The sequence below is a fragment of the Mastomys coucha genome, unplaced genomic scaffold (assembly GCF_008632895.1).
Source record: "Mastomys coucha isolate ucsf_1 unplaced genomic scaffold, UCSF_Mcou_1 pScaffold12, whole genome shotgun sequence".
Lineage (NCBI taxonomy): Eukaryota > Metazoa > Chordata > Mammalia > Rodentia > Muridae > Mastomys > Mastomys coucha.
The window spans coordinates 30,192,268-30,208,883 of NW_022196894.1; positions in this window are offsets into that span (position 1 = coordinate 30,192,268).

Here is a 16,616-nt window from a genome sequence, read left to right on the forward strand (position 1 = left end):
TTTACGTGTACTCTCTCTCTCTTTCTCTCTGTCTCTCTCTTTCTCTGTCTCTCTCTTCTCTGTCTCTCTGTCTCTCTGTCTCTGTCTCTCTGTCTCTCTCTCTCTCATACACACACACACATGCATATACTTTTAAATAATAAAAGTTAAAACGATGTTTCGTCAGCCCAATATTTTAATTAAACTCTGTACTAACTTGGATTACCTCAGTGTCTTATTTACTGCTCTGTTTTTGTTTTAGAATTTCCTCTAGAATATCATAGGTCATCCTGACATGATCTCTTTTTTGTCTCTCCTAAAATGTGAGCATTTCTTAACTCTTTTTTATTTTGAGTACATTTGGCAATTTTGAGGAATACAGATCAAATATTTCAGGTTCATTTATTTAGTTTTTAAATTTCATGTGTGTGTGTGTGTGTGTGTGTGTGTGTGTGTGTGTGTGTATGCTAACGCAAGGTATGTGAGTACCTGAGAGACCAGAGACATGATGTTCCCTGAAGCTGGAGTTACAAGCAGTTGTGAGAAGCCTGATATGAGTGAGCACTGGGAGCCAAACGTGGGGCCTGTACAAGAGCAGGATGTGCTCTTAACTGATGGACCATCTTTCCAGCCATAGATCAAGTAGTTAATATCAGCGGTTCTCAGCCTTCCTGATGCTGTGGCCCTTTAATACACTCATGTTACGGTGACTCCCAACCATCAAATTATTTTTGTTGCTACTTCCTAACTGAAATTTTGTTGCCATTATGAGTTGTAATATAAATATTTTTGGAGTTAGAGATTTGCCAAAGGGGTTCTGATCCACAGTTTGAGAACTGCTGGTTAATAAGATGTTTTTCAGTTGGTATCTGTCTGATATTCTTCTCATTAGCCTGGGTTTGGAGCTGGAGAGAGGAAAACCACAAGGGTAAAGTGTTATTTGGTCACATCTCATTTTTATCATACTTTGCATAACATGCAGCATATAACAGTACAGTATAGTATAGAGTAAAGCATAGCCTTCTCCTATACTAATACTTAGTGATTCTAATCTGTGGCAATATGACATTAAAACCAACCACAATACTGATATAGGAAACGCATTGACTTTGTCACATGGCAATATGGGCTCCCAAAACACACTACAGACACTACAAAGCATACCCCTTCTTGAAGAGAAACGTTTGAGTCAGGTTAGCCCAGACATAGCAGAAGATAGTACACACGAGGCAGGGAAAAGTGGCCAGAGGTGAATGTAAGAAGAAATTCCATGGTTTTATTTTTAAAGATTTATTTATTTTATGTATATGAGTACACTGTTGTGGTCTTCAGACACACCAGAAGAGGGCATCGGATCCCATTACAGATGGTTGTGAGCCACCATGTGGTTGCTGGGAATTGAACTCAGGACCTCTGGAAGAGCAGTCAGTGCTCTTAACCACTGAGCCATCTCTCCAGCCCCAAACTCCATGGTTTTAACCCAAGGCGGATGCACCCTTATTCCTTACCACAGGATTGTTAATAGTGTTAGGGACTGGTGCTTGCCCATGGGATGGGTCTCAAGTTGGGCCAGTTATTGGTTGACCATTCCCTTAGCTTCTGCTCCATCTTCTGTGCCTGCATTTCTTGTAGACAGGGTAAATTTTGTGTTGAAAGTTTTGTGGGTGGATTTGTGTCTCTATTGCTCCACTGGGGTTCCTACCTGGCTACAGGAGATGGCCTCTTCAGGATCTATATCCCCAATGTAGTAAGTCACAGTTAAGGTTGCCCCCATTAATTCTTGAGCACTTCCCTTATGCCAGGTCTCTATCTCGTCCTGGAGTTCTCCCCCACCTCCACACCCTGATCAGTTGCAGATTTCCATTCATTTTAATGGCCATCTAACCATTTCTCCCCACACTTGATCCTGACCCTCCACACACTTGATCCTGACCCCCCCATTCCCCTACCCATCCTCTCTCCCTCTCAGTTCCCTCCCTCCATCTGTCTCTCATGACTATTTTATTCCCCCTTCTTGTTTAGCTTCTTTAAAGAACCAGTAACCCTTTTGCATTCTGAATTAGCATTTTCAAAAGTCAAAGATCCAATTAATATTTGTCTGATTTCTGAACCCAATACTATTCTTTTTTTTAGATTTATTTATTTATTTATTTATTTATTTGTTTGTTTATTGGTTTTTTGAGACAGGGTTTCTCTTGTAGCCCTGGCTGTCGTGGAACTCACTCTGTAGACCAGGCTGGCCTCGAACTCAGAAATCTACCTGCCTCTACCTCCCAAGTGCTGAGATTAAAGGCATGTACCACCACTGCCCAGCTGTAGTTGTCTTCAGACACACCAGAAGAGGGCATCAGATCCCATTACAGATGGTTGGGAGCCACCATGTGATTGCTAGGAGTTGAACTCAGGATCTCTGGAAGAGCAGTCAGTGCTCTTAACCGCTGAGCCATCTCTCCAGCCCCTCTATTTACAGCTGAAGTCAATCTTTGCAAGAAATGAGTGAAGGCTTCTTTGGGGACATGTATAATTTTAGTAAATGATTCAGACCTCTTCCCTGATTCTTCAACCTTGTCCCAAGCATTTAAGCCTGCTAAATGACATAGCATCAAGGTGCACATAGCATCCATTTCATATTGTCTTTGTAACTTAGCATATTGACCTTCACTTAGCAAGTGATCCTGGGAATTATTAATACCTCTAGCCCTATTTCATTCTAGGGCCCTAGCTTCCTCTTTGCACCATGTTTGCCATTGAAGCTGAGGACCAGCTTCCAATATTGCTGTTGAAAATTTTTCCCATCTTGGGGGATAATTCTGTTCTGAGTTGCCCATAAATTTAGTATCTGCTTCACGTAGGGTGAATGCATACCATATGAAATGATTACTTCCTTAAATCTCCTCAATTCTAATATGTATATAGGAATCCATTTAACTCCTTCATAACCTTGAGGGTACCTATAATATGCTGGTAGTTCTTTTATAGTACCTGGATAAACTAAGCTTGGTTTTCTAACAACCTTGGCCCTCTTTAGTTTCATCATGCAGTGGCATGATATGATCTTGTCTAAATTTCTGTCTGTGTCTAAATACTTTCTTATTTTCATCTGTAAGTCTCTCTAAGACGTGTGTCTTATCAATCCAGTTTTCATATTTGGCCCCAAAATATATTCAGTATGGCTAGTAAGGATAAAGTATGAATTACCAGACTAATCGTAATTATTATGGATATTATGTCAACCTCAATTAAGCCATTTATCTTTTCATTTTCTGCTTCTATTTCAAGCCATCTAAAGTATCACTATGCAGGGTCCTAACATCCTGTATTATGATATTTCTCATCCTTAATATGGGAAAGATTTTTTCTTTTAATATTACTTAACTCTCTCCTTGAGGACTCTTGAGTTTGTCTGCAGCTGGCATGAGTTCTGAGTCTGTGTGGGTTGTGCCTCATAGTGGTTTTTTTTATTTCTTTGTTTTTTAACAAAATCTCAATCGTTCCATTTTACCAATGACGTTCTGGGAGCCAGGTGCTGGGGCGAAAGCCTGCTAGCTCAGAGAGGCAGGTAAGTACCCAGCTGACCTTCCCCTTCAGCCCTCACTCATGCCATCTCAAAACCCTTCCTTCAAACTGAGTGTCCCTCCCTTCTACTTCCTGTGCATCTCTCCATCTGACCTCCTGACTCCCTCTTACTCTCTATGGTTTTTACCTTAATCATCCTGTGTTCACTTCTGTCAACTGGTTGCTCGCTCTGCCTTTTGACCTATGGTTGACTTTATTTAATCCTGTTTACAGTATTCAAGCAGAAGACTCTTTCATTAAAGGTGTGTGCTAAGGCTGAGCCACACCACAACTAAAAACGGGTTTTCCCAATAAATAACACAATCTCGAAGATCAAAGTGTGATCAAATATCCTACAACAGTGGGCCCATACATACCCTCACCACATGGCTGTCATGTATAAGGCAGGAAGGGGCAAGTGACTCAACTATGACATGGGAAAAGGCCTAACAAGGAGTCTGTAGTATGGAAATTATAACTTGGCATCTCCTTATGGGCTAGGATAGTTAGAAGGCAGAAAAGAAGAGGGGTAGGAACTGATTCTTTTTCCTTTTTTGGCCTGAGGTCAGCCACTGCTAGGGGTAGCTAGGAAGGTAGGGTGTGTCATGGGTTAAGGAGTGTCAGATGACTAATAAATATCTATGTGGTGGCCATTACTGGGATTGATGGAACAGAGAAGCAAGACTCTAGGAAAACAACTTGAAATCGAGTTACTTTTAGTTTAGGGGATTGGAGGAGCATTCCAAAACAGCATGGCTCTTAGGTTTTTGAGGCTCCTTAAAGACTCAGAGTGTGTCCTCAACAGGTGACCATAGTGTGACCTCAACAGGTGAGACGATGTTTATTAGCAAGCAGTAAAAGGGGCAGCCTCTCTCATGGGGAGGAAATGGAGGGCTCTGCAAAGGGGCAAGGCTAACTGGAACCCTTTATAGGGTATGGGGTGAGGCGCTTGGGAATGAGGAAATCATTGCAGCCATAGGGGCCTATGTGGGGGTCTGCAGCCTTTCCTTCATGCGATTATTTGCCTAAGGTGAAAGCAAATTATCTTGTGAGATGGACATTCCTTTCTGGGCTGATTATAGTAATTGAGAAGGTCAGCTGCTCATAGGAATCCTACCTTTACAACCACAGCACTCTGTCATTCCAAAGTCAAAAAGCATAGAAAAAGGGTAGGGGACAGAGACACCAAAAGAAGAGGGGACAGGAGCACTGACTCTTCCCTAACTGCTTCAAGCTGAAGAGGTCCTTCTCAGAAAGGGGTCGGGTCCGGGTCTGTAGAAGAAGGGTTCCTCTGGTCATTTAGTGGAAGAGGGGGTGCTCTGTGTATTCAGATGCTGACTTCTGTGACCCCAGATCGATCTAGTTACAGATGTGGGCATTGTCATGAATATTGAAGAAACTCCCTTATCGAGTTTGTGTAAAGAAATGCTCCCTGATGATCTCAGATGGGTTAATAAAAGGCTGAACAGCCAATGACTGGGCAGAGATAGAAAGGCTGGACTTCTGGTCGCAGCCAGGAGTCTAAGGGAGGAGACCCAGGTGAAGGAGTTCATTAAGGCAGGTGAGGGTCCAGGAGAAGAAGGAACATGTGGCAGTTGGAGGGAAGAGAAGGCAGGTATGAAAGCATGTGGAGACCACGGAGGATTCATCTGGAGGACACACATGGAATAGAGCAAGCCAGAGTAAGACTCAAATGGCAAGTAGTGGGGCATTTATCTGGTTTTAACAGCCAAGTCAGGTTAGAATACCTCAGAACTCGCCCAGGAGAGTGCCAGCAGCTTGTTAATAAAAATTACCAGGTCTCTGTGTCTTTTCAGGAGCTGTACAGGGTAAGTGGATGTGGAAATGTCCTGTAGATATCTGTGACATGTGGCTCTACACCCTGTAAGTAGAGATTTTATAAGAAAACTTTATACTTTATTTATTATTACTATTATTATTTAAATATCTCATACTCATAGAAACTGTCATCTCTAGTAACCAGAAGGCTTTCCTCCCCCTTAAAGGTAAAAGTAAAGAAGGAGCTATTGTCTCTTTTTAAAATAACAACCGAGTTCAAATTCAGCTATAGGCTAGTGGGAAGGTGGTGGCGCACACATTTAATCTCAGCACTCAGGAGGCAGAGGCAGGAGTATTTCTGAGTTCCATGCCAGCCTAGTCTACAGAGTGAGTTCCAAGACAGCCAGGGCTACACAGAGAAACCCCATCTCGAAAAAATATTTTATTTTTTATTTTTGTGTTTGGGGGTGGGGTATTGTGGGACTGCAATGGCCCAGGATTATGGAGGAAGGATTGAGGGAGCTTTAACACTAATTATCTCAAACATGAGGATGGCAGGAGTTGGCGCCATAAAGCTGGCTCCCTCACCATCAACCCTAGTAAGAATGTATACCCTGACAATTCAGGCTTCACTCCTTGTTTGACTTTATAAGGTTTCCCACCCCTACAGCCCCCAAGTCTGTAGATGAAGCATCACACAACATCCCTGCCCTGGCCAATGATACAGGACCACACAAACCTTGCCCCAGAGACCCTGACCACCTCCCCAGGGGTATAAATACCTCCCTTTTCCCCAATAACTGATCCAGTGTGTTCACTGCCTGTGTACCCATCACTGACTGAGATCCTGCACTGCACCCAACAGCAGCATCCGGTTAAGCTTCCCTCCCTCCAGTCCAGCTTAGTGTGCAACAGGAAGAGACACGCCACAGCAGGGTGTGTGCGGGTACTTCTGGAGGCCAGAAGAGTAGCCTCAGATCCTCTAGCGTTGGAGTTATAGGTGCTCGTGTGCTGCCTGATGCGGGTGCTACAAACTGAACTTGAGTCCTCTGGAAGAGCAGCGAGTGCTCTTAACCACTTAGCCATCTCTCTAGCTGGGCACTACATTTATCAATCCATTAATATTTTAATTTGATTGCCTCCTGAAAGGTCGAAGATGATAGAAACCCTTTCCTTCCCCCAGGTTGCTTTTGGTCTCGGTGTTTATCACAGCAACTAAAAGCAACCTCGCACAACTTTTCAGCTAATTCCTGAATCTAAATTTAATGACCCTCTGTGAATCTTATCCTTTCCAGTGCTCATGGATCTAAGGTTGTGGGAAACTGTAGGAAAGCAAACGTGTGGCTGGACAAGAGATATGGACCCTTCAATTTTATAAACAGCAGCACTGAAATTGAATCCAAGGACACTCATTCCGGTTTAGTACTTTCTCCCAGGCCATGTAAATGTACCCCTTCCCAAAGTCCAGACATAGTACCAGGCAGATGGCCATAAAAATGCATTTCATAGAAAATGAGTTATTGCCAGGCACATGTTTAATCACAGTGTTCGGGAATCAGAGGCAGGCAGATTTCTGAGTTTGGTCTGAGGCCAACCTAGTCTACAGAGCAAGTTCCAGGACTACACAGAGAGACCCTGCCTCAAAAGAAAAATTAAGCCGGGCGGTGGTGGTGCGTGCCTTTAATCTCAGCACTTAGGAGGCAGAGGCAGGTGGATTTCTGAGTTCGAGGCCAGCCTGGTCTACAGAGTGAGTTCCAGGACAGCCAGGGCTACACAGAGAAACCCTGTCTCGAAAAAAAAAAAAAAAAAAAAAAAAAAAAGAGTTATCCTTTCTGACATTGTTGCTTCTGGTAAAGCAGACATTTCTGTCAAAGTGACACAGGACACTATAATCTCTTTTGAATTTCTTTTCATTTTATTTTAATTTTTATTTGTTTGTTTTTTTTCCAGACAGGGTTTCTCTGTGTAGCTCTCGATATCTTAGAACTCACTCTGTAGACCAGGCTGTCCTGGAACTCAAAAATCTGCTGCCTCTGCTTCCCAAGTGCCAGAACTAAAGGCTTGCGCCACCACCACCTGGTCCACTAGTTTTGCATTTCACTTGGAGATGACTCTTAAGCTAGAACAGGACAGGATGTGATAGGAGCAAATAAATATGGCACTGTGGTTTCTGGCATGAAGCGGGTCCCAGCGACTGACAGGTGTCAAGACAAGATGAAGAGAGATGTTTGGGGAGTCATGGCCAGTGAAGGGTAGAGTCTGAAGAAGCATTGGGGAAGAAGGGAGGAATAGATGGCAGCCATATCAATCTCCAGGGAGAGATCACCCATGTGTCGGATGGAGAAGGTGGACAGGAGGAGTGAGGCCAGGAAGTCAGGAGTGGAGGGCTCACTCGGTGTAACCGGGATGGGAGCTGGGAACAAGACGTTTGAGCAGAAAACATCATGGTTAGCTTCAATGTCACTCTGACCTCACCTTTGACAGCCCCCAACACAGCGCTCTCTGACATGTTTGCAATCTTCCACGTTCCAGAGCTGCGTGGCTACCAAATCACGCTATCACCTGACTCAGTGGCCCTGCTCAAACTTGCAGGAGATCAGATTCTTTCCATTTTACTGGTAGAGTTAAGCAAGACTTCAGGGCACAAGATATACCCAGATCAGTATCTCTAAGGCAATTAGACAACTTAAAATGAGTTCCCAAGCTGGGCTCATTTGGTCTCATAGCTGCCTTGAATACCTTTACAACTGTGGGGGTGAAAGTTGAGGGTGGATGCTAAAGTCCTCACAGTCTTCCTCGGCCTCCTCCTCAGAGCACAGCCTGGTGTCCTGCAGAGCGAATCCATCACACAACACAAGCCAGGCCAAACCTATGTCCCCACACTTCTCAAGAAGTGACTGAAGAATCAAAACAGGATGTGCGAATGTTTCATTTCCTTGTGGAAAGTTGGAACTCTTCCCAAGAGAGGGAAGATACTGGACTCTGTTCGATGTTAAACACTAGCGGTCTCCAAAGTCTCTTCCTTCAGAGCTTCTGGCCTGAAGAACTGATTTCCCAGAGAGCTTGTTTGGCTTGAGCTCGGGTCCATAGGAGCTCCATTTTAGAAACATTTATTGAGGGCTGGTGAGATGGCTCAGTGGTTAAGAGCACTGACTGCTCTTACAAAGGTCCTGAGTTCAAATCCCAGCAACCACACGGTGGCTCACAACCACCCGTAATGAGATCTGAAGACAGCTACAGTGTACTAACATATAACAATAAACAAATCTTTAAAAGTTTAAAAAAAAAAAAAGAAAGAAACATTTATTGAAAACCTAGAGATGGCTATGGGGAGAGGCCCCCAGGCCTGTAAAGGCTCTTCCCTAAATCTACAAAGCATGAAAGCAGAGAACACAGGCTGCAGAAACATCAGCCTAAGGAATAGGAAGAACCTTGCAATACATCTTGCAGGCTAATGGGAGACCGACACAGGAGCAATATACCTTTCCAGTAAAGGGTTCGGTCTGTAGTCAAGGCAGTTAAGAGTATGTTCATTTGTCCTGTGCTTGTTTGACCCATCTACTCTGGATATACTTGATCCCATGTGGGCAGGAGGTATGTGTGTAAGAAATAGGTCAGGATGTATGCTATATGCTTTCCCCTGACTGGACCTGATGAGAAATACTATAAAATGTGGGATTTGCATTTTTAAGTCCATGAAAAACTCATGGCCGTTTTCTGAAGAGAGCCCCAGAGCAGTCCCAGCTAGAGACCATCCTCCTGGCCAGTATTTAATTAAAGCTTACTTCAAATTTGGCTTAAATGTGTGGTAGTGGTCTTGTTCTCGCCCTGTGGGATGAACGGATGCTGGGCTGATTTTTTTGGTGGGTTGAATTTGAGTGGGTCACCCAGGCACCTGAGAATAAGGCTCTGAAATTTAAAGAAAGCACATAAATACACACTTTCACAGTGAGGAGGGAGAGAGAAAGAGAGAGAGAGAAAGAGAGAAGGAGAGAGAGAGAGAGAGAGAGAGAGAGAGAGAGAGTCTGAGAAAATCCTATGACTATCACAGGAGTCTGAATGGGAATGTATAGCATCTGACCTTCAGCTCATCACGTAGTTAGGTATGTGTACACCTCAGAGCTAGTTTGTTTCTATAAAAGCTCTTGGAAATGGGTAATTATAGGGAGAAGATTTTAGTGGACCTTCTATGCTGTCCTTTTGTCTATGACATCTAATCACGAAACAAAAATGTTTCTCTTGCTGGGCATTGGTGGCACACGCCTTTAATCCTAGCACTTGGGAGGCAGAGGCAGGTGGATTTCTGAGTTCGAGGATAGCCTGGTCTACAGAATGAGTTCCAGGACAGTCAAGGCTACACAGAGAAACCCTGTCTCGAGAAAAAAAAAAAAAAAGAATGCTTCTCCTAATATTCCCAATGTTTCTATTGCTGGACAAGAAAGGCGCACGTTGGAAGCACCTCTCCCCTGTAGGCACTTGATGGATACACCATCAGAGAGAGCTCAAGGGATACTCTGGAGAAACTCTTTATTACTTAGGTTCAAGCAGACACCTGATATTTTATCAAAACACCAGTGAACAAGAGGAGAAGAACGGGGACATGAGCACAATGAAGGCACAGACAACCTTTGTCATAGAGTCTATTCTGTGAACCAGTGGAAAATCAGAGGCATTCCTGAGACAGGAAGTAGGGGCCAGCAGATGGTCGGTCCCAGAGCAAGCTCAGACTTTGGTACATGATGTGGCACTACAGTCTCTGGCACTGGATAGGTGCCCTCTGCTGCTCAGGTCTCCATACAGACTAGTGACTGTGCCTACCATCTAGAGAGAAACTGGCCAAGGCCAAGGCTGCACTCCCCCCTCCCCAGAAACTGCCCAGAGATATTCAGATAGGCTGGAGTGGTATCTACATGTACAGTTCTTGAGAAAGTTCTGGGTGGGTCAGAAACATCCTGATTAGAACCACTGGTGTCAGGATGATCTTAGAGTCTGTCCTAGGCAAGAGTTGATTGATGATTAGTTCCAGCACCCACCCTCCCTGCCTGCGTGAGCTTGCTGGGGATCAGACAAATGGAAAGGGGGAAGTAGGCTGAGTCTATTGCCACACTCAACAGAACTTTAATCAGACTCCCAATCAAAGTTCCCTAAACATACACTTCAGGACCCGTCCCTTCGTGTCTTGTGACTAAAGAAGTGGGCAGCTAGAGGGGAGCTAGGAAAGACAGTAATTTTTGTGTTTGTTTCTTAGTAGGATTTGTTTGTTTGCAATTGTGACATTTGTAGTCATATTTGTTTTAGAAAAATCCTACCTTTGGGGGCTGGAGAGATGGATGGCTCAGCAATTAAGAGCGCTGACTGCTTTTCTGAAGGTCATGAGTTCAAATCCCAGAAACCACATGATGTCTCACAACCATCTGTAATGAGATCTGGTACCCTCTTCTGGGGTGTCTGAAGACAGCTACAGTGTACTTACATATAATAAATAAATAATTTAAAAAAAAGTAAAGGGCTGGTGAGATGGCTCAGTGGGTAAGAGCACTGACTGCTCTTCCGAAGGTCCTGAGTTCAAATCCCAGCAACCATATGGTGGCTCACAACCACCCGTAATGAGATCTGACGCCCTCTTCTGGTGTGTCTGAAGACAGCTACAGTGAATTGTGGGCCTGAGCAAGCGAGCCCGCAGAGGTCCTGAGTTCAATTCCTAGCAGCCACACACATGATGGCTCACGGCCATCTGTACAGATACAGTGTACTCATACACATAAAATAAATAAAATAAATCTTTAAAAAAAAAGGCCAAAACATTAAAAAAAAGAAGAAAGAAAAAAAGAAAAAGAAAAATCCTACCTTTGCTCTAACCTATTCATGGCCTGTCTACAGGAGAGTCCAGAGCAGAGCTGTGAGGACTAGCTAGTCAACAGCCCTTTCTCATATACTTGGTGGAGTTCACGGGCTGTTCCTCTGGCTTATAGTTTCAGAAACTCCATTTTATTTAGTTCATTCAAGGTTATCAAGTACTCTGCCACCCAAGGGCACAGAACACTGATTTATAAGGCCACTTCATTAGTTTGTACCAAGCAAGAGAACCAGCGTGTTCTTCAGAATGGGATCTAGTGTCTTCTCAAGAGGGGAAATCCTCACAAAAATTAGGACAGGTGGGTTGCTGGGTAATTTTAGACTCCCAGCAAAGATGTGGAATGGTCTTGCAGCTGTTTTATTTAACTTTGGGTGGGATAACCCCAAGAACTGTCAGTGTCATCGAAAAAATTATAGACTAATAAGCCACATAGCTGGGGTGGGGGTGGAGAAAGCTACCAGGCAGATATCATGCCAGCTGGCCACACAGCTTGCCCTGTCTGTGAGGAGAGTAGAGACATAGCTAATGTGATTTCCTCCCCTGCAGCCCTGTCCTGCAGCTCAGCAGCCCAGGCACCATGTTGCTTGTTAGAAATGCAGTCATTCCCCACTCCCTTGACCTTCTAAAGCAGAATCTACATTTTTTAAAAGGGCCAGGGCCTTACAAGCACATGAATGTTTAAGAAGTGCTGGGCTAGAATAAGGCTCCCTATAGAAAGGCACTTTCACCCTCACTACTGCAGGGAAGTCTGCTGCTGTTCTGTCAGGGTGAGATCTCCATCTTAGTCACAGTGGCTGTGACTCACCTGATATGAAGCCAGTGTGGGGCTCAGCAAGATGGGCTCCTTTCCCAGAATCCCCTCTCTCCAGATCTTGCTGCTGTTACTGCTCAGCCTGAACTCCCGGAGTTGACTTTATTTACACAAGCCAAGGGTCCTCTTCAAATGCTCCAGTTCCTCACTGAAACCAGTATGCATTTGTGTGTGTGTGTGTGTGCGTGCATGCACGTGTGCACGTGTGCATGTGTGTGTGTGTGTGTGTGTGTGTTTAAGACAGGTACTTACTCTGTACCCCTGTTCTGGGCTAAGTTGTAGACCAGGCCAGCCTTGAACTCACAGAGATCTGTCCCTGCCTTCCTGGGATTAAAGGTTTGTGCTACTTCACTGGGCTCTGAAGCAGTAATCATTTACTTATTTAATCTATTTGTTTGTTTGTTTGTTTTTAAGGATGACTTATCTTTTATTTTTGTGCATTGGTGTTTTGCCTGCATTTATGCCTGTGTAAGGGTGTGACACATTAAAGAATCTTAAAGTTGAGTTCTGCTATTAAAAGTGGTGCCACTTATAGCCAATTATATTGCCATCTTCATCCATAAAATGGGTAAAATTCCTGAGGCCAAATAAGAGGACAGAAACATAAGTACCAGCTCTGAACCTAGAGGGTTTAGGGGCTTTGTAACATGAGGTGACTCTGAAGCCTGAACCCCAGCCATGGAATACAACTCTGCTGACATTTAGAATGCCCTTGACATAAACCAAGGGAAGCCAGGCCAGCCCTCCCAGATGTGACCACCAAAAATTTGCCTCCTTGAACACATTTCCATGTGGAAATGAAACTTTGGGCAGAACCAGTTACCAAACAGAGGGAAATTTTGTCTACTATGTGTATTAGGCCAAGAAACCAAAAATTTTCTGATGATTCAGTATTTTTCCTGCATACTGAATTTGCTTACTTGAGATTTTTATTTCTTGTCTTCTTATAATTCTTCTTCTTCTTCTTCTTCTTCTTCTTCTTCTTCTTCTTCTTCTTCTTCTTCTTCTTCTTCTTCTTCTTCTTCTCCTCCTCCTCCTCCTCCTCCTCCTCCTCCTCTTCCACCTCCTCACCCTCCTCCTCCTCCTCCTCCTCTTCCGCCTCTTCCTCCTCCTCCTCCTCCTCCTTCTTCTTCCTTTTAATATAATAATTTTAATCGAACTTAGATAATCAGGGTTGACAGCAGTCCCTTTACTTACTGAGATATCCTGCTGAGCCAAGTAGCTTCTTTACACAGTTGTTCATGTTCCTCAATAATAGAAACAGTTACAACTTCTTTTCAAAGGCCTCTTTTGTTGTTGTTGATTTGTTTTTGTTTTTTTCGAGACAGGGTTTCTCTGTGTAGCTCTGGCTGCCCTAGAACTTGCTTGTAGACCAGGCTGCACTCATACAGAGACTCAGGGACCAACCTGCCTCTGCCTCCCAAGTGCTGGGATTTGAGGCATAAGCAGCCACCAACCAGCTTTCAAAGGACTCTTCTTAATCTAAAACAAACAAGCAAACAAAAAACTTTAACTTAGTTTGATACATAGTTCCTCTAAAGTATTAGGACATCAGATTTCCATTATGGAGGAAGGGAAATTCAGATAGAGGAAGGCCTCGATGTCAGAAGAAGGAAGGTGAGAATGTGAAAAGTCAAACTGACATCTGAGAAACAAAATTAACATAATTCTTTTAGCTCAGGCCTCAGCAAAGGTAGGTGTATGGATCCTGGAAACGTAAAGCTGTCAGGAAGCAGGAATCAGCTTGCACCGAGACTGTCCAGCGGGACCACCTGCAAAGTTACACTGCAAAGTTGAACTTTTTAGAATTGTCTGTGGTTGCCTCCCATTATAAATATGAATGCAGATTTTGAAATTGAATCTTAGGTTTAATAAAATGGATCTCATAGGTACTGAATCCTCTCAAATTGTCCCATTCAAGCGGTCCCTGCAGCTCTGTAACTGGGGGCAAAGTATGTGGTGCTGAAGTCTAGATTGTGACTGGGTCAGTCTATAAGGAGGCTGACCGTGCAGTTTCAGAAGCTAGGTGGCTCAGGTTGAATTCTGGTTTAGCTTAGGTGACATATTCAACTATCTGAATAACTGCCTGTATAACAGCAGCTGCCACATCTGGGAAATGGTGATAATATTGTGACAGGGTGCCAGACCTTAGCAGGCCCTCAGACTTTAGCACAGCTGATCCCATAATGAAAGTACGACTCAGGCTGTAAAACTCAGTAAGTAGACAGCCCCACCTGCCAAAACAAAAACAAAAGCCTAATCCATCAAAGTCTACAGAGTTCTGGGAAAGTCTCTAAGTGGACTCATCTTGCTTTTCAGCGTCTGTAGCTCTGCTTCTGGCTAACTGTCCTTGTTAACTGAAGTATGTCAACTCAGAACGTAGATTTGGTGCTTAAAAGCTCACCCAGAGAAAGGTTCACTGCTACACTGGGATCCTGAATAGTAGCTGGCAGGCGAATAAAGACTTTCTATTGCCTCAAACCCATGTCTGAGCAGTTTTCTCTAATGAATACCCCACCACAATATCAGTTTTAATGTCTAAGGCTTGTGATGAGGGCTGCATGAACTGGTAAGTTTAAAGCACATAGTATATACTTAATGAATCTTAGCTACTGCCCTTTTTTTTGGGTTTTTTTGTTTGTTTGTTTTTTTGAGACAGGGTTTCTCTGTGTAGTCCTGTCTGTCCTGGAACTCACTCTGTAGACCAGGCTATCCTCGAACTCAGAAATCTGTCTGCCTCTGCCTCCCAAGTGCTGGGATTAAAGGTGTGCACCACCACCACCTGGCCTTAGCTACTGTCCTTAATTTCTAATAATAAGGATGTTCTCAGCCAAGAGAATAGATTATTTTATTATATAATTATATAATATAGAATATATGTGTGTGTGTATATATATATGTGTGTGTGTGTGTGTGTGTGTCTTCATATATATATGCTGAGGTGTGTAGATGCATGTGATTACAGTGTCATTAGAGGCATAAGAGGAAGCAGGTCACCTGGAGCTGAAGCCACAGGCACTTGTGAGCCACCTGATGGAGCACTGGGGATCAAATGGAGGTCTTCCAGAAAAGCAGCATGTGCTCCCAACCACAGTGCCACCTATCTTCCACCCTCTATCATTTAAAAAAAAAAAAATTGTTTTTGTTGTTATTTGACAAAGGGTCTCACTTTGTAACCAGGGTGGCCTCCAATTATAAAGATCTTTCTGCCTCTGCCTTTTCTGTTCTGGGACTAAAGGCATATGATACCACGTCCAGCAAAAATTAATTTTATCTTTATTTTTCCTTGAGACAGGCTCTTGCTATATAGTCCCACACTGACCTTGATCTCAGGATGTAGGCCAGGCAGACCCTGACTTGATCCTTTTCTATTGCTAGGATTGCAAGCTTGTGCCACTATGTCTTGGTCCTGCTTCTCCAGTTTTGGAATGGACCAGGGATGAACTATAGCAGACATTCTACATACATGCAGTATATTAAGCTTCAGCAAAACCCGGAGATTGTACTATGCAGGGAAAAGAGGAAATGTGAAATACTATTGAGATTAGTGAGTACTTAGTTTTGGTCACCTTATGGTGGTCAGAAAGCAGAGAGTCACCCCTCCTGACCTTCCTCTAAGTAGCCTTACTTCCTAATAGCGGGTTCAGCCTTGAACATGTGAATAGATTCACACACTTACTATCTATGTTCCTGCCAACCAGCTGGGTACCAGGTCTCCAACACATGAATCTCTTTGTGGGCTGGGGGGAGGCTGTGTAGTCCCCCTAAGATAACAATGTGTTACTTCATTTTTTTTTAATTAATTTATTTATTATATGTAAGTACACTGTAGCTGTCTTCAGACACTCCAGAAGAGGGCATCAGATCTCATTATGGATGGTTGTGAGCCACCATGTGGCTGCTGGGATTTGAACTCAGGACCTTCGGAAGAACAGTTGATACTCTTAACCGCTGAGCCATCTCTCCAGCCCGTTACTTCATATTTAAACAACATAGTCCAAGCTACCCAAGGCTCTGAGAGGAATTCTCATGAGAAACTACAGATTTACTCTCATTGAGAAAGTAAGAGAGAAACTAGCTACTTGTTTGAATGAAGTGGTGGGATTTTAATAACTCAGCCTTCGTTTATTGAGCGCTTGTAAGGTCAGAGTAAACACATGAGTTAAAGTTGCTGCCAAACTGAAAATTCTACCATGAAGTTAGTTCTGTCTTGCCCAAGCATAGTTAAATCTCATGCCCTATATTTTCACATCATTATATTAGTTGGTATAAATATCCTCATAATTAACTAAAAATTAATCACCTTCTTTTCCTCCATCTAGGTACCCGTGGCCTTTTGCTATAAAGTGGGGCAAACTCCTTCCTGTCAGCCTCGCCTGGATATTGCTTCTGTTCTAAGTTCATGCAAGAGTTTTTGTTTTGCCCTCTGGAAAGAAGACCATAATGTAGTCATCAGTAGAGTTCCAAGACAGAACTGTTCCAAGTAAGTGTTGAAAGGGAAAAAAAGAGGACCAGGAAACAGTACCACCATTAAAAATGTGAGCTGAGCAGGGCAGTGGTGGCACACGCCTTTAATCCCAGCATTTGAGAGGCAGAGGCAGGTGGATTTCTGAGTTTGAGGCCAGCCTGGTCTAC